Raw genomic sequence first — 26622 nt, forward strand, 5'->3', positions numbered from 1 at the left:
GAGAAACTAAAATCCTGTAGGTAAACTATGAGCAGTTCTCTTGTTGCATGTTCATTAAATGCCAGAAAGGCATTTTAATTGCTGACATGGTGACTTGGATAAATATGTGCTTTTTAACAAGTATGCCTTAATTGTTCAATCTCTAATTTTTAAATTTTAATATAAAAAGATGATTTTTAAAGTATTCTAAAACTACTGAGTGCTCTCTGTTTTATTAAATTAGATGAACAATTTCCAGTTACAAATACTTTGTGTCATAAAGCGAAACAAATGCTTTTTTCTCTTTATTATTAAAAAAATTATGTATATTCACCTATTTTTAGAAACAGTTTTATCTAAATTAAGGCGAGCAGATAATTAGGTATACTGAGATTAGATTCATTGATATTGTCTATACAAAGCTGATTTTTATTTAGAGGGTTATCTATCTTTCCCTTAATAATCTTGCTTTTTTTTTATTATCTTGGATGTTTTATCACAGCTGTAAAGTGAGTTTTTATAGTTTCCCTCTCAAGAACTATGAGTTCTCTTTTTAAAGTAAAATCACCAAAACAGCTATGTAGAAAAGACAGCGTACTTTATCTTATATTTTCTGTTTAAAGGGCTATAATTCAAAATTTATTTACCTACTTTGAATGAAATTTACCATCAATTAACCAGAGTAATGAGGTGAAGCATCCTTCTGTTTTAATTACACAATTTCTGGTAACTTAATATTAAACCACTTCAATTCACTGTGAACCAGAGCACCCAACTCTACCTAGAGATAGCCTGTTGAGAAACATTAAATATCCAAGAGCTTTAAAACATGACGTGCACTTTAAAGCATTGTGTAACATCAATTTGGAAACTCTGCTTTATAAATAGAATTTCTTTGTGCTAAGAATAATTATCATGAGATCTATCCTCTTAACAAGTTTTTAAGAATTATCAACTGCAGGCACAATGTTGCACATCGCTAAACGTATTCATCATGAGTAACTGAAACTTTACACACATTGATTAGCAGCTCCTCATTTTACCTTCCCCCTCCCCCCTCACAATCATCATTCTACAACCTGTTTCTATGAGTGTGAATATTTTATATTTCTCATATAAGTAGAATCATACGGTATCTGTTCTTCTGTAACTGGCTAACTTCACTTAGCATAATGATTTGCTTCATTTTTAAAACACACGTTGTAATAGATATAGTATTATGTTTTGGAAGCCACTGACTAAATAATAAGCTCATCCAGGATTATAATTGCAGACTAGGGAAGATAGACTTTTGTAAGATTCATGCTGAGGCTGGTTAAAATTCACTTTCCTTCTTTAAAGAAGCTACACAAAACTCTCTCAACTATTCAATTTTTCTGTGGCTAAAAAAGACTTAGAGACTGTGGGAACAGTAAAAAACTTTCTCTGATAAGCACGCTGATAGGGCCAAAACATTGTAAGACTGCATTCCGAATCACTCCTGGATTAGTTCCTGAGAACAAAATATAAATAAGGAAATTGGTCATCACCTCATAGACATTCAATTTCATCTGTCTTCTCTTACAGTTTCACACTCTGAAGGATGTGGTATAGGACACCTAGAGGCTGTCTCTTCCCAGTGTTCCATTTGTGGTTTTGATAATTGTGACTGATTGCAAAGTGACTGATTACAAAATGATGTCCAAACAAATGACTCTTTTGCCTTTAGCAGTCTGTCAGGATCAATGGCCCTTTTCCTACTTCCTCCTCAAGTCTGACATTTTTTTCTTCTCCTTTCCCTTCCCTGTAGCCACTGTTTCTTTTCTCATATCAACCAAAATCTCCTGGGCTTTGAAAAGAAGTCACTAGTTCCCCGGGTGTAGATGAAATAATCATACTCTGAAGTGCAACAAGGGACAGTAGCACACCTGCTCCTGTAACGTGCCTGTGCGACGCAGACATCCAACACCCATGCACTTGGCTCATGTGGCTCACCTCTTACCACAACAGCAAATGCAAGTCCATATCAGAAGAGACCAGTTTAATGGCCTGCAAGTAAGCAGTTACATGACACAGAGCCTTTCACAAATATGGGAAGCAAGATAAATCAAATAATTTAATAATGCATGAAATTTCTACAGGAATCGGCCCAATTATGAAGAGACTGAAAATAAAAGAACACTAGGGAATTACAGTGAGTGAAAATGAGAAATGACTTTTAATATATTGCATTCAAGATTACTTTAGAATCATATATTGTGAAAACTTGAGCTGAATGAATGCTGAGCTCCCTTTCACTTTTGTCATTTTGCAGATGAGGTCTTGAGTGGTGATTTTACCAGTGTTTGAACTGTGTTATACTGATCAAATAATTTAATCTCTCTAGGACTCGGGTTCCACATCTATAAATGGGGATAACTTTTGGGAAAAATAAAAGTGACAAATTGCAGTGCTTGACAGTTCATGTCCTGGTGTTGGTGACTGAACGGTCTATAAATAGGAGAAAGCTTAATGCTTTAGTAAAATATTGCTTAGTGACATTCAAGGATAATAGTAATTAATAATTAATTCAATAAATAAATGAATTTAAATTATGCATGCTAGCTGTCTTCTAAAAGCTAGTCACTTTGCAGCATTATGGAAATATGAAGATGGATAAAATATCATCACAGGCCTCATCTGCCTCACTCACAGCTCTATTTTCATCCCAATTAACTTATTACTTACCTTCATCTCATCTATTTCTTGTTATTTTGTTGTATAGCCTTTTAGTGGTCTTAAATTCTTGCCAAATAAGATCCAGCATAAAAAATAAGTATTTAGTTCATTTATAAATACATATACACATAAACAAGTCCTTACTCTTGTAGAAGGCTTTTACAAAGAGTTTTACACACCCATTAACAAATGCAACACAGTGTGATACATAGTGCAATTGAGATATGTACCATAAAACATATAGAGGAGGTTTAACTCATTTTGGAATTTGGGGTTGTCTTTTGGAGATTTCCTAAAAGAGGTGACAATTTCAATGGAGCCTTGATGAATGAGTAAGCATTTATCACGGGAAAGAGGGCATACTACCCTCAGAAAACAAAAACAAAGAGGTAGGGCTATGCCTAGGAAATGAAGAACTCTATCATATAGCTAAAGCATAAAGGAGCAGGGCATGACACTGAAGTGTGGCATTCTGTTGGCTAGGACATGGTAAGCGGTGGGGAAAGACGATGTAAAATAAATCCATTAATCAAAGCAGAACACACCACTGTTTCAAGACAGTAAGCTCAGAGCCATTTATCTTCAGTTGTCATTAGGTATATTGCAATGGCTTTCCCATGTCCATCTGAAACTGTGCACTAAGCAAGTACATTCTTTATCAAAGTAATTATCTAAAATGCCAAGCCCTTTTGTTGTTTAGGCATTAAGCACTCAGATTTCCAGCGAGAATTTAGAGATTTCCAACTGAAAGGTTTTCATAGTAAAATAGATAAAAGCTTTGCTTTATTGACCTTAAATGAGGACATTTTGAAGAAGCCTGGGCATAGTTAGAAGCACTTAAGCTCTGACACCTTTCCGTCAGTAAAAGTATAAGGGTTTTCTTTCACCACACAAAGCTGAACAAAAGGCTGTCATAGATGCTACGGTGGAAAAGTTGCTTAGTTACACAAATGTTTACTTTTATTTCAAATATCCATGTCAAAGTCAATCATAGAAGTATGGCATATTTTCCTTTCCTGAATTTTTTAATAACCCTCTATCCCTAATTCCTCCTACAAAAGGCATTACAGTGATAAGAAGGTGCCTACTGACTTCTCCCCAGCCTTAGGTTATCAGTGGCCTGCCCTCTCACTTCACACAACCAAAAGTATGGCTCATCTCTAGTGGCTTACATTCAAAGGTAAATTCAAATTAACACCAGAAGAATTTCTGGTTCACCTTCCAGACTACAGAAATTGCCTGCTAAAATGATGATCTGTGCACTATCTCACAACTTTGGGGTTCTGAATAGCCAGTAAGAATATCTTGGAATGCAAATCAACGCATCTTTTATTTAACCAACCTACGTAAGAATGAATGTGCTTCTTCAGTGAAAAATTATACACGAAAAAATATAATGGGATTATGTAACTAGGTAACCTGTGGTGACTTACTTCCTATTTGCATAAACGTTAAGTCACTTGCCTTGTTTTTGTTTCAGGTTTCTCATCTGTAAAATGGGTGTAATAATAAATTTGGGAAATATTTTGTACAGTAATTGAGGAAAGCATTTAACAGTATGCTTGGCACTTTGCATGTGTCATCATAGATATTAACTATTATTATTATTGCTATTATTTCTCTAGACTGATCCTACAGAATCATCATAAGGTCATTAGAATTCTTCAAAAATAAGTACACAGTCACAATAAACTGAGGGGTTTTTTTGAACTGAGGTATTTTGAACATTATTTAATTCAATAAGCATTTACTGTTATTTTACAATATTCAGGGATCTGTGGTAATGACATAATTCAGACAGCTTTTATTCCTAAATAGCTTACAAATTAAGAGTAAATATAGATGAACAATTTGGTAAAGAACTGTCTGTAAATGCTGCTATATTATATATGGAGAGGAGACTGTAAGAATTTAGAAGGCACAGGACTTGCCTCTGTTGGGTAGTGATAGGGCTGGTGGTAAGATGTTGTCTCATACATTAATTTATAATCTTCTATAGGCCAGGCTCAATAGGAGGCACCAATTATACACAGTAAGAATAAGATATACGTTATCCCTGCCCCTGTGGGATTTACTCTAAAATTAAAAATAAGAGAGGATTTGGTTTGGTGGAGGGAGTTGAAGTCAGTTTGAAACATGTTGAGTTTGTGATCACTATGGAACACTGAGGCATAAATACTCATTTTGCATTGAGGATGATGGAAGTGGAGCTCAAAAGAAAGATAAAGACTGTAATCTCCTTGAGAGGAGGAACTTTGTCATTCTCATCATCTTACCCACAGCACCAAAAGGGTTTGACAGATAGTAGGCGCTTGGTCAAATTTGTTGAATAAATTGATACACAAAGACAAAAAGTCACTGTTCTTTCTATTGTTACCATTAATATTATTATTTCTGTATACTGACCAGACAAAATCACCCAGAAACAAAGCTACAAAAATTGGCCTTGGTAAAGTCTTGAGATTCAATGAGATCATTGGGGATGTTCAATGCTTTGTGTATGTAAATATATGTAATATATAGCTACTGTTGCATTTGAAATTTTGGGGGATAAAATTTAGATATTCTTGGGGAATAATTTTAACCTATATTTTCTTCTTTACGTATTTAACTAACATTTCTTGAATACCTTCCTTTACCAGACATCATGCTAACTGCTAGAAACACAAGCATAAACCAGTTATCTGTCTTCAAGAAACTTGTAATTCTCTAATGACATCACTCACATCAAGAAGAGGGTGGCAGAAAATTGTAATCAAAATATATTATCCTGGTTCAAAGTAATTGAACCAATCCAATAAAAAGAAGAAACAACATTCGGCAGTAGTATATCACACCAGACTTGTTAGATTACTGCTTATTTCCAAGCACTGTGCTAGCATATTTTCAAATACCAAGTATGAAATGTATCTCTTTTTAAAATAAATCCCCAGTCAAATTTTTCCATCCAGACATCTAGATATAATTGAAAAGCATATTCAAATATGTCTTGGTAAAACTCCGGGGAGGGCTGCTTTTTGTCTTCCAGAACACAGCTTAATTCTCAAGGGGAGATTCAAGATTCATCACAATGAGCTCAAGGAAATAGAACAAGTCTTTCAGAAAAGCTAACAGCATTGATTAATAAAAATGATGACATGGTTTTATGTATTTACCCTATTTTGTTAAATGAGAAAAAGTGTCTACTCCTTGAAAGTGGCTATGTATGCAAGCTTTTCCATTATCTGTAAAAAAGCAAAAATAAACAATTTGTTCTATTCTAACAAAAAATTCCTGTTCATATAATTGGGGATATGAACAGAGGGTAAGAGAAACGAACATTTGCTGTAATGAGTCCCATGAAATGGGTTAAACTTGTGGCTGCTCAAGAGTTTCAGGTACTCAGCCTTAAGAAATGAGGTCCAAAATATGGTATGATGATATATGGTCCAAAATATATTAAAATAGCATTTCATAATTACTTTTGTCCCTCGAATTTTTTTAGAAATATATGGTAATTACATAGAGTTTGGAATATAAACATATGTGTATCATGGGATTTAACACACCTGATTCATAAATATGGTATGTAAATTATGACATATGCATTAGCATACATAAAATGTGCATACATACACATCCTCATGGATGGTGTGACCAACTTGTCCCAGTTTGCTGGGGCTGTCCTGTTTTTAAAACTATAATTTTCGTGTTCCTGAAACTTCTTTAGTACTGAGAAAATCAGGAGTTAGTCACTATACTCAAGAAATACATACGACAATGCTACACTAAGTTGAAAGTGTAGCATACTTTTGAAGTGTAAGCAGAGCAAAGTACTGCACAGGTATTCATCTTTAATCTCCTCTTGGGTGTCCAACATTTCAGGATTACTGGATGAACATCCCCTTGATGCTGGTTCTTGCCAAAATCTTGGCTTAGGGACCACTTTCTTTGGTGAACATATCAGAAGAGATTGCAAAAAATAAAAAATAAAAAACTATAGAAAATTACTAATTTGCTCAACAGGTCCTAACACAGAATTTAGGCTCTCAGTGAATATTTTTCAATGCAATAACTTAATAGTCCCATTTCCAAGGATTCAGTTTGTGGCAACGCTAACTTGCAAGATCATAGATTGCCTGATGTAACATAATCTGATTAATGATTTAAAAAAAACGGATTTTCCCAATGACTAGCACTAAGCTTTCCATGTCCCAGCTTTCCTGGTTATCCTTGGCATTTTGGTAATGCCAAGAATGACCACATTAATGGTAATAATTTTCTTCTCTAAGCACTTATCATGCTGTACAATATATTTGAACTTTTACATACAGTCTTTAATTCATGCAGAAACTCTAGGAGGATAAGTACTGTTATTGTCCCCATTTTTCAAATGAGGAAATTGAGGTTCAGAAAAATATCTTGTTCAAGTTCACCTAGAAAAAGTTAAATTAATATCAGCTATATTTACCTAACCACTTAGGTATGCTGTCTCTTAAATGTATTTCTTAGATCCATTTATTCATTCATTCTATAAATATTGGTTGAGTACCTAATAAATTCCTACCACTGTTATAAGCTGTGGGAATGTAATATCTAGTCAAATAAAATGCCCCTATTCTAGTGGAGACAACACTCTGGTAGGGAGACACAAGAAATATAATTATTCCATATAACATCAACAAATAATGGGGGTCTTGAAGAAAAGCTGAGTGTTTTAAACAGAGTTCTGGGAAAGAAGGAGGCTATCACAGGTTAGGTGGTCAAGGAAAGTCTTTCAGTGAAGGTAATATTTGAACATAAAAGACAGTTGTCATGTATGTACCAATGCAACAATACTGCATGATCTGCACATGTACACCAGAATCTAAAGTACAATACAAAATAAATAAATAAAATAAATAGTTGAACAAACAAGGGAGTTAAAAGCATCCTAGGCACAGAGAAGGGCAAATGTACAGTCCCAAAATGTACACTTTGCAAAATGTACATCCAAAATGATCATGCTTTGCAAGTTCAAAGAATGACAAAAAGGCCAGTGTAGCTAAAGCATAATGGTAGTGGGCAAAGTATTAGGAGACAGAGTCAGAATATTCATGCCAATGCTAAAACAATGCTCTTCTTGGTAATGATATAATCCAGTGGCGTATACAGGCAATTTTACCCAGTAATGTTGATGTGATAATTTAAATCCATTATTGTTTCTATTTGAACTAACTTATTTATGTCCATACATGAGAATAATAAAAGAGGGGATATAAAAGTCAGAGTGGAAGAAACACTTAAAATTTATCAAGATATGAATACTGGTCACTAACGGGGGATGGAATTCTATCAGCCAATGTAGATTAACAGTATTTTGAGAGGATCACCAAACTTTTTCCTGTAATAAACCAGATAGTAATTTAGTAATTTTTTTTAGCTTGGTGGGTCATATTGTTTCTGTGCCAACTACTTATTTCCACTATCATAGCACAAAAGCAACCATAGAAAATACATAAATTAATGGGTGTGGCTTCATGCCAATAAAGCTTTATTGACAAAAGCTGATAGCAGACAAGATTTGGCCCATAGGCTATGGTTTGTTGACCACTGCTGTAAGTAAAACAAATATTTTATTTTTTTCTGTGCTACATCAGATTTTCAATTTTCCCTCCTGAAAAAAAAAACAAAGAGAAGCATACGTGAAGATGAAAAAGTGAAGGGCACCGAGAATGTCCATTATGAGATCTTCCCAGGGGGCAAAATTGTGGTATCACCAAGCCTTGCATACTCCCATCCAGCACAGAGCTTGCAAGTATTCAGTCAATGTTAGTGGAATTTGAATGGCTGTTTCTGTCTTTAACTGGTCACTTGGTGACATTTCATTTTGTCTGGATCATTCCTAACATTATCACTATTATCAAAGAAAGGATTTAATGAGTGCATGTGAAAGTACTGTACTATATGCTGTGCCAAGAATGATAATTTGAGAATTTTTGCCCTGGCTATTATATTAATTGTGAGAAGTCAAAGTCTTTTAATAAAGGCACTATTGGCCGGGCGCGGTGGCTCAAGCCTGTAATCCCAGCACTTTGGGAGGCCGAGGTGGGTGGATCACGAGGTCAAGAGATCGAGACCATCCTGGTCAATATGGTGAAACCCCGTCTCTACTAAAAATACAAAAAATTAGCTGGGCATGGTGGCACGTGCCTGTAATCCCAGCTACTCAGGAGGCTGAGGCAGGAGAATTGCCTGAACCCAGGAGGCGGAGGTTGCGGTGAGCCGAGATCGCGCCATTGCACTCCAGCCTGGGTAACAAGAGCGAAACTCCGTCTCAAAAATAAATAAATAAATAAAGGCACTACTGATTCTCTAGAATCTTTATCAGGTGGTGTCCAATTCTTAATCTTGCAGATATATACTACTGTTTTCTCCACAATTTCCTATGAGAAAAATCTAATTTGTCTAATTATTTTATATAGTCTATAAAATCTAATTATTCATCTGGGTTTGACCCACAACACTGAGGCTTCCCCCTTGTGGGGGTTTATCTGAACAGCCTGGGTCTGAACATAGTGAATTTCTCACTCATTTTACCTGTTTAACACTAAGATAGTCCCTTGAAAAATGGTATATTCCTATACCTAAATTCACTTTCTTCTACCCCATTAAGTAATATTATCATTTCTTGAGGGTTGGAAGAAACAAAAAATTAAATAGTACATTCAGATTCTGTGTATATAGTATAAAACTATGTTGATAAACATATTAAAGAAACATAAACTAAACTCAAAGCATTTTAGCTAATGATAAAATCTATAATTAATAGTTTAGTTTGAAGTTCATCTCTATCCATTACTAGGAATTATGACAAGTGACAGTTCTGGTGATACAACAGGAAATAGAATAAAGAGACATTAATATACTTATTTTACACAAGGGCATTCCTTATTGGCAGAAATAAGAGGGTGAACTTTTGCCTTCTTAATACAATTTTTTGAAAAGATTATGAAATAAGAAGTGAAGGTAAGTCAAAACACTGGAAGAACAAGGAGCCTCCAGTTGGTTAAATAAAAAAATGAACAAAAAATATTTAAAAACATCAAATTTTAATGGCACAATGAAAACCTTTACTTCAAGCAATAACAAGACAAAAACATGAGCAGTCAAGCTAGCAATGAGAATGACAGGCTTAAGAAACTTCACCACAATGTAGTGATAGAGAATGAAGAAGTGAAAATCATGAGAAATCGACAGATGCAGGTATGTAGTGTCCAGAAGAAGAAACAAGAAGTCATGGAACTGAAGCTATCTAATCAAATGCAAGGTTTCTGAACTGGTGGAAGAGCTGAATAAATACTTTGAAAAGTCTCATCATGTGATAAGAAAAGTCAATGAAAAGACAACTGGGGTAGCCATAAACTGGCAAACTGTTTTTGAGAGACAAGCACAAAAAATTCTACAGTCATCTAAGTAGGAACACAAGTGATCTTCAAAGGAAAATAAATTGGGCTTTTCTCAAATGTTTCATCTGGAACACAAAATGGAGACAGTAAATCATGAAGATTTCAAGACCTGGTCGTAGCCTCTCTCTCTTTTCTCTGTACATTCTCTCCCTATATGATCTTGTCTACAATCACATCTTCTACACATTCAAAACAATTAATTGCTAAGAGAAAACAGTAATAACTTTTACTATATTACATATAGGAACTTCTTTTCTTGAAATGACAATAAAATGAAGAGGCAAATCACTAGGAAAACATATTTTCAGTGCATATACTAGACAAAGAATTCCTATCCAGCATATAAAAATTTTTGACAAATCATTAAGGAAGTGATAGATTACTCAATAAAAGAGAAAATGGGCAGAAAATTTTAACAAAAAAATAGAATTTTGCATAGATCCATGAATAATACAATGAGGTATATCCATAATGTGGAGGAATATGCAGAAAGTTGTTCAAGAATAAAGTCATATATGCTAACATGATTTGTTAATCACAATTTAGGGGACATATAATATATTGCGTATTTTCCGTAAAAGAACCCACATAAAATAAAACATTATGCACTTTTTACATTGTGTGTTTGTGTGTAATAACTTTGTCCTTCTCTTCCTAATCATCATCCACATTGACCTAAATTTATTCCTTGAACAAACCAATCAAACCATTTTTGTTATTCTTGTGATACTTGTTTCTTGGAATATCTTTATCTTATTTACTCATCTTTCAGTTCCTATCTCAAAACTCACCTCCTCAGAAGGTCATTTCTGGGAATGTAAAATAAAGTAACAACTCTCTTACTTACATTCTCTAGCCCTTTGTTTTTCTGCCTTTACAGTACTCACATTTAAGACTTTTAACAATTGTGTTTTTTAATGTTTTCCTCCTGAGTGGAAGACAACAGAAAGGCAGAACATTATTCTTATGTTTTAAACATCCAACAATCCTGCACATAACTGATTTTCAGAGAACTGGTACCCCATCCCTTTCTTAGTCCTCCCTCTCCAGGTTAGACAGCCTCAGTTCCTTCCATCATCTTGGAAAATCATTCGACTCTGAATAGTCTTCATTTCTTATTATTCACTTTAAACATTTTAACACCCCTCCAAACTGAGTAGATTGTTAACTATGATTAGACAAAGTGAACTTAAGTGTCTCTCTCATTTTAGTCACTATACTTTCATTTATGCCATCTAAAATAGCATTCATTCTTTTGGAAAATGACACAAATTATACTGTGATTCATACTGAGCGTACAACTGACACTACACCAGATGTCTTCTACAAGTGCTGCTACAAAATGATGCCCTTGAATATGAATGTCTATATTGGATTTTTGATCCCAAAGGTGTAGATTTATATCAATTATTATTAAATTTCATTTTGATAGATTTGTGTCTATCATCCCAGCTTGTCAATATGTTTTTAGATTCTGATTCCCTCACCACAGCTACTTGTTCTCCCTTACAATTTTATATTATCCATTAATTTGATGAGCAAATACTTAACTGCTTTATCTAACTCAGTGAAAATAACTCTAACCCAGACAAGGTTTGGGCTAGTGTCCTGTGGTATACAATTATAAATTTCTCTCCAGTTGTATTACAGCACAATCAGGTACAATGCAACCAGTTAGAAACACAGTTATGCTTGTATTTCTTCATGTTGTCTACAAATATATTACGAAAAATAATTTTCAAATGAGCTGCTGAGATCCATATGTATTTTGTTACCTGCATACACCTTATCTAATAAGCTACTAAACTACCTAATAATAACAAATATACTAAAATGACAGTAGTAACAGTTAATATTTGTTGAGTGCTTATTATGTGCTATACAGTATGATAAGCATTTATATGAAATAGTTCCTCTAATCCCCCCTAAAAAACCTGAAATATAAGCATTATGTTCACATTTTGAAGATAACAAACCAAAGTCCAGAAAAATTAAGTTAGAAGAAATTATAATTACTCTGAAATAAGTTACTGTTACTGTTGTAAACTCAAAGAAGTTTTTATTTTTTGTAAGCTAAGAGTGCACTTATCCTCTTTTTTTTTTTTTTTTTTTTTGAGACGGAGTTTCGCTCTTGTTACCCAGGCTGGAGTGCAATGGCGCGATCTCGGCTCACCGCAACCTCCGCCTCCTGGGTTCAGGCAATTCTCCTGCCTCAGCCTCCTGAGTAGCTCAGATTACAGGCATGTGCCACCATGCCCAGCTAATTTTTTGTATTTTTAGTAGAGACGGGGGTTTCACCATATTGACCAGGATGGTCTCGATCTCTTGACCTCGTGATCCACCCACCTCGGCCTCCCAAAGTGCTGGGATTACAGGCTTGAGCCACCGCGCCCGGCCGCACTTATACTCTTAAAGGTATAGTATTTTGCCATGTAGCATATTCTCAATATAATTTGAAAATTAATACAATACTTTCTGAAACAACAGTGTTATTCAAATTTAAATATCAAATTGCTGAGGTATAAAAGAACAAAACATATAGACATTGTTAAATATGAGATGTTTCCTTATGCTGGAAGAAATTACTTGTCATTTTGTAAAATCCCATTAAAAAAACTGCTACCCAGCTACCTCAGGAGTTCTATGAAATAATCAATTGCCCATTTTAATTTAATGTTTATAATTCCACAAAGCAGATGTTCTCTTCCCGTGAGACATTAGTGCAAATCTTATCTCCTCTTACTATTTACTGTCACTAGCTGAGATTACTTAAAGGGCATCATCTCTTTCCTCCGCTATCAGAATTGGGAGCTCTATCCATGGTTTATTGGTCCATGCAAGCAGAAAGTAGGAACACGCTCTACTTGAAATATGAGAAGAGTATGAGAACTGAGCCATGTGGAGCTAATGAGAAGTGTCCTTTAAAAGCATAACAAATGTACAAACACTGCCTTCCTAAAACCTTGTTTTATTAACCTTTATAAAATGCTGAGAAACTGGAGCATGATGGAAGTTTTGAACTTTCCTGTCAGCAGCAAAAGGGTAATGCTCTTTGTGATTGCTGTTTGGCAAAAACCTGGCTTCTCATTCCAAAAGGTCTCAAATTAACTTCATTCACAACTGATTAGAGAGCATAAAGATTACATGGTTTTACTTTTTCACTTTTGTCACCACTGTGTAATATGTAGGTGAGGAATAGTTGTTGCTCTTGATGTAGAACAATTTATTAACGTTTGTCAATAGCTGGCACACTATTTACTACCACTGAGTTAATGCAGAAAGTTGCAGAGAAGTCATTGAGAATGCATTCAAGTTGAGATGAAAATGATAAAATACACTTTTTTCTTGTTTTACACAGTGGAAAAGAAAAGCAATTCTTATTAACAGTTGCTGGCATTTCCCTACAGTAGGATTATTTGTTTTTAATCCTGTCAATGAAAACTACTGTTTTCTCCCAATGATAACATATCCTAATGTGTGAAGGTGCAGAATAACATACCTCTCTGTGACTATGTCTAAGAATATATATTTTTAAAGGTCAAGACAAATTCCTGTTTCAGACTCTGAATATTCCCAAGCAGCAGGTTTTAGCTTTTTGCATTATAGTGTGGATTATGGCTGTGGACTTCAGAGTTAGTCTTCCAGGATTGGAATTCTGAGTCTACTGAGTGCTATTTATGCTCCCTCTGCCTCTGTTTTCTCATTTGTAAAATGGAGATAACAGTCATATATCAACTACCTAATAAACCTATTGTACAATTAAATTCATTAATTTCATATTAAGTGTTTAGAACAGTGTCTATTACCAACTGAATTTATTTGCTGTTGCTCTCTCTAATGAGAGGCCACAGAAATGTGTGATCTAGATCCAGGTTCTGGCTTAGATTTACTATTTCTAACCTATATGACTTTAAGCAGTACATCTTACCTAACCTGACTTGTTCTCAGATTCCCCATCTGGAGCTTGGGGTTAATGATGCGTATCTCAAAATGCTGTTTCATAATAACACGAAATATCACTGTTTTCCACCTCCACAACTTGTCCCACTGGAAGTTTTTCAGGGGCAATAACAGGCATGGAGCTGTCATCTTTTATGATAACATTGCCTTATTCTGGAATTTCCTGAAGGATTAGCCTCAGACTGTTTGATAGTTAACATTATTTTAGAAGAAGTGCATTCTAAAATAGTGATGAAAATTACAGATAGCATAGTAAATTCCATAAACCCCAAATATCTGATACAGGTCTCAGACAATTAGGAAGTTTATTTTGCCAAAGTTAAGGATGCACACCCATAACACAGGCTCAGGAGGTCCTGAAGACATGTGCCTAAGGTGGTCGGGGTACAGGTTGGTTTTATACAATTTAGGAAGACACAGGACATCAATCAATATATGTAAGATGAACATTGGTTCTGTCCAGAAAAGCAGGAAAACTCAAAGTAAGGGAAGAGGCTTCTAGGTCACAAGTAGGTGAGACGAATGGTTGTATTCTTTTGAGTTTCTGATTAGTCTTTCCAAAGGATGCAATCAGATATACATATATCTCAGTGAGCAGAAAAATGACATTGAATAGAATGGGACCCAGGTTTGCCCTAAGCAGTTCCCAGCTTAACATTTCCCTTTAGCTTAGTGATCTTAGGGTCCCAAGATGTATTTTCCTTTCACAATATATAACCAGAAACATATCTGATTGTTGTCATCATCAAATATTATTTACTATACAGAATTGTATGAGCTATACATTTCTATTACTGGCAATACAGTAGGTTTGTTTATAACAGAATCACCACAAACATATGACTAATGCATTTTGCTATGATGTTACTATGCAAAAGGAACTTTTCAGTTCTATTATAATCTTATAAGAACACCATAGTATATGCAGTGCATCGTTGACTGAAATATTGGTATGCAGCATATGACTCAGTATGCAGCACATGAGAGAGGTATGGACTACATATTTATGTCTTCCCAAAACTCTTATGTGGAAGCCCTAGTCCCCCTGATATGGTTTGGCTCTGTGTTCCCACTTAAATCTCATTTCAAATTGTAATCCCCAGGTGTTGGGAGGGGAACCTGGTGGTGGATGATTTGGATAACGGGGGCAGTTTCCCTCATGCTGTTATGATAATGACTGAATTCTCATGAGATCCAATGGTTTTGTAAGTGTTTGGCAAGTTTCTCAATCGTTCACTGGCTCTCTCACCTGCCACCATGTAAGGTGTGCCTGCTTTCCCTTCTGCCATGGTTGTAAATTTCCTGAGGTCTCCCCAGCCATCCAGAACTGTGAGTCAATTAAACCTCCTTTGTTCATGAATTACCCAGTCTTGAATAATATCTTTATAGCAGTGTGAAAATAGACTAATACAGTAAATTGATAGCACAGAGAGTGGGGTGCTGCTATAAACGTACTTGAAAATGTGAAAGCAACTTTGGAACTGGGTAAAGGGCAGAGGTTGAAACAGTTGGGAAGGCTCAGAAGAAGGCAGAAAAATGTGAGAAAGTTTGGAGCTTCCTAGAGACTTGTATGGTTTTGACCAAAATGTGGATAGTGATGTGAACAATCAAGTCCAGGCTGAGGTGGTCACAGATGGAGATGAGAAACTTATTGGGAACTGGAATAAAGATTGCTCTCGCTCTGTTTAGCAAAGAGACTGGTAGCATTTTGCCCCTGCCCTAGAGATCTATGGAACTTTGAACTTCACAGAGATGATTTAGGGCAGGCGTCCCCAAACTTTTTACACAGGGGGCCAGTTCACTGTCCCTCAGACCATTGGAGGGCCGCCACATACTGTGCTCCTCTCACCACCAATGAAAGAGGTGCCCCTTCCTGAAGTGCAGCAGGGTGCCGGATAAACGGCTTCAGGGGGCCACATGCAGCCCGTGGGCTGTAGTTTGGGGACACCTGATTTAGGGTATCTGACAGAAGAAATTTCTAAGTGGTAAAGTGTTCAAGAGGAAGCAGAGCATAAAAGTTTAGATAATTTGCAGCCTGCCAATGCAATAGAAAAGAAACACCCATTTTGCAGGGAGAAATTTAAGCCAGCTGCAAAAATTTGCATAAGTAAAGAAGAGCCTATTGTTAATCACAAGACAATGGAGGAAGTTACCCTCCCCTGTAGGTGAGACTATATAGAATATACAGAAAAATCAGGTGTGGCTCCATCCCGTAGTGAGAAAGTGAGATGCAATGATGAACCATTGTGTAATGCCCTTCTTTGTCTCTCCTGACCTTTGTTGGTTTAAAGTCTGTTTTATCAGATAATAGGTTTATGACTCCTGCTTCTTTTTTTTGCTTTCCATTTTCTTGGTAAATCTTCCAAGATGGTAAATCTTCCATCCTTTTATTTTTAGCCTATGTGTGTCTTTGCATGTGAGATGGGTCTCCTGAATGCAGTACAGCAATGTGTCTCAACTCTGTATCCAATTTGCCAGTCTATGTCTTTTAATCGGGACATTTAGCCTATTTACATTTAAGGTTAATATGTGTTAATTTGAACCTTCCATTTTGATGTTAACTAGTTGTTTTGTCCATTAGCTGATGCAGTTTCTTCATAGTGTCAATGGTCTTTATAATTTGGTATGTTTTTGCTGTGGCTGGTACTGGTTGTTCCTTTCCATGTTTAGTGCTTCCTTCAGGAGCTCTTATAAGGCAGGCCTGGTGGTGTCAGCATTTGCTTGTCTGTAAAGGATTTTATGTCTCCTTCATTTATAAAGCTTTGTTTGGCAGGATATGAAATTCTGGGTTGAAAACTTTTTTTAAAAGGATATTGAATATTGGCCCCCACTTTCATCTGGCTTGTAGGGTTTCTGCCAAGAGATCCATTGTGAGTCTGATGGGCTTGCTTCCCTTTGTGAGTAACCCGACCTTTCTTCTGGCTGTCCTTAGCATTTGTTCCTTCATTTCAACCCTGGTGAATCTGACAATTATGTGTCTGGGGGTTGCTCTTCTCGAGGAGTATCTTTGTGGTGTTGTTCTCTATATTTCCTGAATTTCAATGTTAAACTGCCTTGCTAGGTTGGGAAAGTTCTCCTGCATAATATCCTAAAGACAGTTTTCCACCTTAGTTTCATTCTCCCTGTCACTTTCAGGTACACAAATCAAATGCAGATTTGGTCTTTTCACATAATCCCATATTTCTTGGAGGCTTTGTTTATTTCTTTTTACTGCTTTTTTTCTCTAATATATTTGCCTTCTCACTATATTTCATTGAGTTGATCTTCAATCTGATATTGTTTATTCTGCTTAATCAATTCTGCTACTGAAACTTGTATATGCTTCACAAAGTTCTCATGCTGTGTTTTTCAGCTCCATCAAATCATTTATGTTCTTCTCTAAGCTGGTTATTCCAGGTAGCATTTTGTCTAACCTTTTTTCAAGGTTCTTAGCTTCCTTGCATTGGGTTAGAACATCCTCCTTTAGCTCAGAGAAGTTTGTTATTACCCAACTTCTGAAGCCTGCTTCTGTCAATTCATCAAACTCATTCTCCATCCAGTTTTGTTTTGTTCCCTTGCTGGTGAGGAGTTGTGATCCCTTAAAGGAAAAGAGGCATTCTGGCTTTTGGAGTTCTGAGCCTTTTTGTAATGGTTTCTTCCTATCTTTATGGATTTATCAACCTTTGGTCTTTGAAGTTGGTGACCTTTTGATGGAGTCTCTGAGTGAATGTCCTTTCTGTTGATGTTGGAACTATTTCTTTCTGTTTGTTAGTTTTCCTTCTAACAGTCAGGCCCCTCTGCTGCAAGTCTGCTGGAATTTGCTGGAGGTCCACTCCAGACCCTGTTTGCCTGGGAATGACCTGTGGGGCTACAGAACATCAGAGATTGCTGCCTGTTCCCTCCTTTAGTATCCTTCATCCTAGAAGAGTACCCACCATATGCAACCAGAGCTCTCCTGTATGAGGTGTTTGTCAGCACCTGCTAGGAGGTGTCTCCCAGTCAAGATACATGGGGGTCAGGGAGACACTTGAGGAGGCAGTCCATCCCTTACCAGAGCTTGAACACTGTGCTGGGAGATCCATTGCTCCCTTCAGAGCTGCCAGGCAGGGATGCTTAAGTCTGCTGAAGCTGAACGCACAATTGCCCCTTTTCCCAGGTGCTCTGTCCCAGGAAGATGAGGGCTTTATTTATAAGTCCCTGATGGGCTACTGCCTTTTTTTCAGAGATGTCATGTCCTGTGAGGAGGGAGTCTAGTGACAGTCTGCCTGCATTGGCCTTGCTGAGCTGCCATGGACTCCATCCAATCACTGGGTACAATTCTTGGTGACTTTGTTTACACAGGTGAGGTTAAAACTGCCTACCCAAGCCTCAGCAATGGTGGATGCCCCTTCCCCCACTGAGCTAGAACATCCCAGGTCAATCTAAGATTGCTGTGCTGGCTGCAAGAATTTCAAGCCAGTGGATCTTAGCTTGCTGGTCTTCATCGGGTGGGACCTGCCAAGCCAGATCACTTGGTTCCCTGGCTTCAGCCCCCTTTTTCAGGAGAATGAGTAGTTCTGTTTTGCTGGCATTCCAGGTGCCACTGGGGTATGAAATATAACTGCTGTGGCTAGCTCAGTGTCTTCCCAAATGGCTGCCCAGCTTTGTGCTGGAAACCTAAGGTGCTGGTGTTATAGGCACCAGAGGGAATTTCCTGATCTGCCAGAAGACCATGGGAAAAGCACAGTATCTGAGCCAGAGTGCCAGAGTGCTGAGAAAAAGTCCCTAATGGCTTCCCTTGGCTAGAAGAGGGAGTTCCGTGGCCCCTTGAACCTCCCAGGTGAGGCAATGCCTCACCCTGCTTTGTCTTGCCCTCCTTGGGCTGCATCCACTGTCTAATCAGTCCCAATGAGATGAACCAGGTACCTAAGTTAGAAATGCAGAGATCACCTGCCTTATGCATCGCTCTTGCTGGGAGCTGCACACTGGAGCTGTTCCTATTCAGCCATCTTGCCAGAGTCCCAACTTCAGTAAGTACAAGGTTGCTAAAGTCACTATAGTGAAGAAGTCTCTGGGGGTCCTATCACAAATGCCTGTTGCATAGCAATTTAGACAAATTCTACAGTCTTTTGTTGCAGGTGGCCTCATCCTAGATGGACCAATTTACAAATGACAGAATCAATTAACTTAATTAAAATTTGTATGTGAGGAATACATTACCTCCAGGATCCAAAAATGTCTAAATGATATTAGGCTTGTTTTTAAAATGTGGGTGCTGAGACTACAAGCTTTTTCTTGACAATGTTGGATTGGAGCAGCCCTCAGATTACCAAATAATTTTCAGAAATTTAACTGAGGTATTGTGGCTATGTACTATGTGTGGGGGCAAGGGATGATTTTCTTTTTGTGACCTTTTTTGCTAATGTTTATGTCCTGAATAAGTGTGTCATAGGAAACTCCTCAGAAGAGGTTGTCATCAGTGTAATATCATATCTGAGCATCTGGGAAAGTCTAGATATAGTTAATATTCTGCCTGTGAAGATTATATGAGATGATGGGAGTGGAAAGGTACCACACCAAGTACCCTGGTAGAGGTCTACCATGTCCTTTTGAAGGTGAAGGTAAGTACACTGCAGGTGAGAGGCTGTTGAAACAGGAACTGAACAGAACATTTTGCCAAATACTTTGCTATTACTGTGAAGTATTTACCAGTTACTTATTGGACGGAGTCAGTAATTTGAATAATATTAGGTATGGAGACCTGACGAGGGGGACCATGGCATTAAGGTTACAGTAATCTACACTGAGGCACCATTTTATTTTTTCCAGATTTAAGAACAATCCAAATTTGGCTGTTAAATCCATAAGCAGTGAGGATAATCATCTATATAGGTCTAATTCTCTAAATAGGTCTTATATAATGGGTTTCAATTATTGAAGATTCTATTTTAATTTAGATTGAGCTTTTTTATAAAACTGAGGAAGATGTTAATTATTAACTTATTTTAACTGGGGGAAGCAGTCCATAGGGTCTCATTTTTCAAGCTGATTACAAGTGCCAAAGAATTACTTTTAATTTATTACTCATTAGGTCAAATTGTCCATACTCAGTAGGAGATATTTTGAAAGAATTAATGCTATGGATAAGGGAATTTTAGGCAAGGCAATAATTCCAATAGTTGAGACTAGGCATATCTGTTCATTTTCATTTCAAATTTAGTAACTCTCCAGCTGTTTTTATCAGCTTTCCCAGATGTGGGGTAGGAGAAGGGAATGAGATGAAGCTCAAAATCTGTCAGCAGACAAACATCAAAAATGGAATCAAACTCATTACTGCATACTACTACCCGACACACATAGCAACTCTCCCAATCTACACCCTCATCCCCACCCTCCCACACACAAAAAAGCACCAATTCCTTTTCCTCTTTTACTGTGTGATATAGTATTAAGCAGGAAATTTGCCTTCAGTGCTCATTCCTCATCTAGTCCTTAATCCCAATGTCTGGCTAACTGTGGCTGCCAGCTTGTCTCACAACCTGGAAGGTTCTCAACTCCCTCCCTCATCATACACATTCTCTTCCCCTTCTTTCCCCCTCTACCCATTATTAGAAAACTATTATTAGAGACACACAGACCTTTTCAAAATCTTTTGATTGAATTTTAATCATGAACATCCAAGAATCTTGGTGTGATATTTAATTTCTCTGCACAGGAGACCCTTTCTAGAGGTTAATCCAGAGATGAGACAGATAGTTACCAGTCTTGTGCTTCTGATGGGCCCTGGACATTACTTGAGGTAGGCAATTCATTGCTCTCTTCATCCTCATTTGACTGATTTCCATTCCTTTTTTTATAATTTCTATGATAGACAACTAATACTGTTGATTTTTTTCCTGCTTTACGTCTTTCTGAATTCTGCTGAAGGAATGATTTTACACTTTTCGCTACTTTCAATATCTGGAAGGAAGAAAAACAGGGTGCACCAACAGAGACATTAATTTGGGGAAGTGGATGGGGAATGTGTGGTAAGGGAGATTTTCATGAAGATTAATGCAGGTTAAGGAAACATTTTATGCCAGATAAGGACAAGGTAGGAATCTTGGGTTAGGTATCAATGGGGAGGAAGAGTCATATAATTAGGGATATCTGACCTCATCAGTTTCACTTTCATTAGCTTCCGAAGAAAGTCTCTTCCTCCCTTTCATGCTGGGCATTTCTTGGCTTCTGCCTGTAGATGGTTCAGGCATGTCTGAACTATCCTCTTCTGGTTCGTCAGTAGTCTCTGCCATCCTGGAGCAAAAGTTGCCTACAACTTCTTTTACTTCTTTAGTAACCTTTGCTATCCTAGAGAAAACGTAGCCTATTCCCATTTGTAGTTTTTCAGTAACCTCTGCCATCTTAGAGCAAAAGGGACGTTCTACCTGTTCAGGTTCTTTAGTAACGTCTGCCGTTGTAGAGCTACAGGGGTCTTCTCCCTCTACTGGTTCTTCAGCAACCTCTGCAACCATAGAGCAACAAGGGTCTTCTCCATCTGCTGGTTTTTCAGTAACCTCTGCCATCATAGAGGAACAGGGGTCTTCTCCCTCTACTGGTTCTTCAGTAACCTCTGCCATCATAGAGCTATGGGGGTCTTCAACCTCTGCTGGGTCTTCTCTCTCAGCTGGTTCTTCAGTAAGCTCTGCCATCGTAGAGTAACAGGGGTCTTCTCCCTCTACTGGTTCTTCAGTAACCTCTGCCATCGTAGAGCAACAGGGGTCTTCTCCCTCTGCTGGGTCTTCAGTAACCTCTGCCATCATAGAGCAACAGGGGTCTTCTCCCTCTACTGGTTCTTCAGTAACCTCTGCCATCATAGAGCAACAGGGGTCTTCTCCCTCTACTGGTTCTTCAGTAACCTCTGCCATAGTAGAGCAACAGGGATCTTCTCCATCTACTGGTTCTTCAGTAACCTCTGCCATCGTAGAGCAACAGGGGTCTTCTCCCTCTGCTGGTTCTTCAGTAACCTGTGCCGTCGTAGAGCAACAGGGGTCTTCTCCCTCTACTGGTTCTTCAGTAACCTCTGCCATCGTAGAGCAACAGGGGTCTTCTCCCTCTACTGGTTCTTCAGTAACCTCTGCCATCGTAGAGCAGGAGTAGCCTACTCCAGGCCTCCTGATCTCTTTATATCCTTCTCAGGACAATGACATGCCACATTCTACAGCTCTGATTGGCCAGCAAGAAACTCCTCTGCCAATGGTAGCCCTGGGGTGTCTTAGACATCACAAAGCACCACTCCTGACAATTCCATGGGGGGAGGGAAAGGGTACAGAGAAGTATAAATGCTCTGGTTAGAGAAAAAGGAGAGCTTCCTCAACACCACTAATGGTCATGTTAAAGTGACCCTTCTTCATCTTGTCTAGTTTAATTGTGGTATGGCATATGGCTTAGAAGGGTGTTTTGGCCGGGCATGGTGTCTCACACGTGTAATCCCAGCACTTCGGGAGGCCGAGGCAGGTGGATTGCAAGGTCAGGAGTTTAAGACCAGCCTGGCCAACATGAGGAAACCCATTTCTATTAAAATACAAAAATTAGCCAGGCGTGGTGGCACGTGCCTGTAATCCCAGCTACTTGGGAGGCTGAGGCTGAAGAATCACTTGAACCCAGGAGGCGGAGGTTGTAGTGAGCCAAGACTATGCCATTGCACTCCAGCCTGGGCCACAAGGGCAAGACTCTGTCCCCCCTCTCCAAAAATAAAAGAAGAAGGGTGTTTTCCCCAAGCCATTCCCCATGGTTTGGCTACACCACTCAGTCATTCATTCTGTTGTCTCCCAGACTTCACCAATACTGGGTATTTTGTATATCTTATCTAAAATCCTTCTGAGCTGATATGCCCATATTTAAGTATCAATAGATACGTGAGTTATCTCACTTTTCTCCAACACTTGCCTCTACCAGGCAACTTTCCCAGAGCCTGTGTGTTTGTGCATGTGGCTACCAGATACAATTCATGGACATTCCTCTCTACCTTATTCATAAGTTTCTTTCAGACAACCTGATATTAAGTCAATATCATCAGGATTATGGGACTCCTCCATGAAAATGTTTGAATTAATCCCTTGTTTTTTTTCACAAGTGTGACATGGATGTTTCTCCCTAAAACACTGATAATCAGAATCTTTTTTGTGACAGTGACCTAAGCAGCATCACAAGAAGGATTTTTAAAGCTCCTAGTGAGTTATCTGCTTTTAGGAGTGTGTTCTCAGCATTTCAAATAGTAACTGCTCTCCTGCCATATGAATGACCAAGCAATGGGCCTGTATGTTGAACAGACTTTCAGTCTTTCTCCTGAGCTGTCTATAGAAAGGATACTAATACCTGGTTTAGAAACAACTGATGGCAAAAAGGAAAGAGTTGCATTCTTTCTTTTTTTTTTTTTTTGGAGATGGAGTCTCGCTCTTGTTGCCCAGGCTGGAGCGCAGTGGCACGATAGATCTCGGCTCACTGCAACCTCCACCTGCCAGGTTCAAGCAATTCTCCTGCCTCAGCCTCCCCAGTAACTGTGATTACAGGCGCCTGCCACCACACCTGGCTCATTTTTGTATTTTTCATAGAGACACAGTTTTGTTATGTTGGCCAGGCTGGTCTCTAACTCTAGACCTCAGGCGATCCACCTGCCTCGGCCTCCCAAAGTGCCGGGATTACAGGCATAAGCCACCATGCCTGGCCCGAGTTGCAGTCTTGAGTTTAGTTTTAGTTATATCTTATATTGGAATTGAGACACATGATTCAATCTGAATTCACAGATCCAAGCTGAAACACAAGATTCACGGCTGCTTTAAGAAGGGCTCCAACCCAATATTCTTTTCAGTTAATGTCAGTTAGTTAAACTGCTGACTTACGTTGCTGAAATCTTTAGCATAGGTTTGGTAGGACTCTACCAATGCTGCACAAAGCAGTACAGTTTAAAGTAAAAGCTAGGCAGCAGGCAGTAGCTCAAACTACATGTCACCAGCAGGTAGCAGTGCCAGTTAGGAAGCTGAAGTAAAAGAAAAAAAGACCCCTGGTGGTAGTGAACAGTGCCTAGATATCCTATTCACAGATTCAATTGTGTGATCACCCTAGAAAGGCAGGATGGATTCTACACTAAAAATTTGGTTTGGATATCAAAACTGATGATAAATGCACCAAAAGGAAATGGAAAAGTTTATTACTCACATAATGAGGCTTCCTGGGGAGATCAGGGCAGGTTTCCAAGCAAGTACAAAAATGCTTGAGAGAACAAAGAGAAAAAAAAAACTGGTTTGGCTTTTATGATGGTTAGGGGGTAAGGCTATGAATATCTCACACAAAGACTAGGGTTTGCAAGGTTTGAACTTCACACTAGCCCTAAAAAAGGAATTACCCGGGCTTTCTTATCAGATATAGGTAAGAAGAGGAAGAGGAAGTGGTGGGTCTTGGAAGTTGTTAGTAGTAAAATGTAAAACATGGAGTCTGATTCTGCTACAGAGCTATTTTACAGAAGTGTTGTATAAATGCAAAATGTTCTAGCATAATTTAGAATTTTCGCAACCACTGTAACCAAGCTTCTCATATTGTTTTTGGTTTAAGCTGCATTTCATTACATTAGCATAACCAAATTATGGTCCTTTAAATACTCTTTAAGATAGCTTCAGATTATCTTGGTTTATCAACAGAGAAACTGTGCAGAAAGACAAAACTGTTACCATCAGCCAGTCTGCTACTCTGTTTACAGGAGTCCAGACCTAATTTCAGTATCTGATGCATTATGTGAGGGTTCTTACCTTCTTCCTATCTCAGATGATTACCGAACAATTCAAAGACTGTGATAATAATTACAAAAGCCAACATTTATTGATCACTAAATATATGCTGAAATTATGCTAAATAATTGTCATATCTGAGACTGGGTAAGTTATAAAAATAAGAAATTTCTTTCTCACAATTCCAGATGTTGAGAAGTCCAAGATCAAGGTGCCAGCAGATCTGGTTGTCTGGTAAGGCCTTCTTTCTGCTTCCAAGATGGTACATTTTTACTGCATCCTCTGGTGGGGAGGAACACTTTGTTTTCACATGGAAGGAGGCAGAAGGAAAAGCCAGTCTAAAGTTGTATAAAGCCTGTGTTTAAGAGCCCTGATCCTATTCATGAGCAAGGAGCTCTCGAGCCCTAATCACCTCTTAATGACCCCACCTCTTAATACTATCACATTGGCAACACCCGAATTTTGGAGGAAACATTTAAACCACAGCTATAACCATATCCATATTCAATGCTTGTCACAACCCTATTGAGGTAATTTGCAAAATAGCACTTTTTGCCACCTCCATTCCAATTGTGGAAGCAGAAATGATCATGGAGGAGAGCACATGGGAATATTTATAGGCCAAGTTGAAAGGAACATGTATCACTCCCACTAACATTTAATTGGCAAGAGCTCACAAAGCCACATTTAACTTCAAGAGAGAAGGATATATGGAATCTACCAAGAAGAATAGGATAATTTGAATGCTGGTGATCAGCTAGCAATCTGTTCCAACTGTCCCATCATCACTTTATTCCTAGTGCATACAGTAGGGACTGGTATGTAGTAAGTGGTCACAAATATATCTGTTGAGTGAATAGGTTTGACTTTTTTGGTCAGAATTACACAGAAACATATAGAACTAGGTCAGAAACATAAAGAACTTGGTTAAGTAATACAAAGATTAAATTGGACTATATCAAATTTTAAAATCTGCTGCAAAAAATTCACCAAAAAACTGAAAAAGCAACCAGAAGAAAAGGAGAAACATATTTGCAAATTATGTAATTTGTAAAGATCTAGTATGCAGAATACATAAAAGACTCTTACAATTCAACAACAAAAAGATAAAACATCCAATTAAAAGTTACGTAAAGAACTTAAGCTGACATTTATCTAAGGAAGATATATAAATAACCAACGAATACATGAAAAGATGCTTAGCATCATCAGCCATTATGGAAAATGCAAATCAAAACCACAAGCAGATACCACTTCATACCTACTAAGATAATTATATAAATAATTTTTAGATGGACAATAACAAGTGTTGGTGAGGATGTGGATAAACTGGAACCATCATACATCTCAGGAGGAAATGTAATGGTGAAGCCTCCATGTAAAACAGTTTGGCAATTCCACAAAAAGTTAAACATAAACTTACCATATAACCCAACATAATACTCCTAGGTATATAACCAAAATAACTGAAAACAGAAGAAAACAGTTGAGTGGAGCATACAACAGCCAAGGGCAAATAATGTTTTAAGAAGAAAAAATAGTCAGCTTCATTAAATACTTTTCACAGCTAACATGGGGAACCACAAATCACCATTGAATTTGATAGTATGGAAGTTATTGGTAACCTTGCAAAAAAAGGAGAATAAAAGAATGGAAAATACTTAGTGCAAGCCTGAATGATGTATATTAAGAACATAATATGAGGTGAGGAAGTGAGAGGTTTGATGCTAAGAAAAGGAAATACATGGGATGATAGCTGGAAGTTGATTTGGTGGTACGAGAGTGAATTTTTAAGAGGATAGATGTAGAGCATACCTGTGTGCTGGTGTGAATGACTAAGG

At 37.7% G+C, this 26622-nt stretch overlaps 1 long non-coding RNA gene across 1 annotated transcript in view; it reads right to left on the reverse strand.

Moving 5' to 3' along the window:
- Positions 1-26622, reverse strand: part of LOC141582829 (uncharacterized) — an 89761-nt gene that overhangs the window by 50457 nt on the left and 12682 nt on the right. The window contains exons 2-3 of the long non-coding RNA XR_012515741.1: positions 24962-25063; positions 24216-24269 (exon numbers count right to left, since the gene is read on the reverse strand). This is a non-coding gene — a long non-coding RNA (uncharacterized LOC141582829). The remainder of the gene's footprint in view (positions 1-24215; positions 24270-24961; positions 25064-26622) is intronic.

The sequence above is a fragment of the Saimiri boliviensis genome, chromosome X (assembly GCF_048565385.1).
Source record: "Saimiri boliviensis isolate mSaiBol1 chromosome X, mSaiBol1.pri, whole genome shotgun sequence".
Taxonomy (NCBI): Eukaryota; Metazoa; Chordata; class Mammalia; order Primates; family Cebidae; genus Saimiri; species Saimiri boliviensis.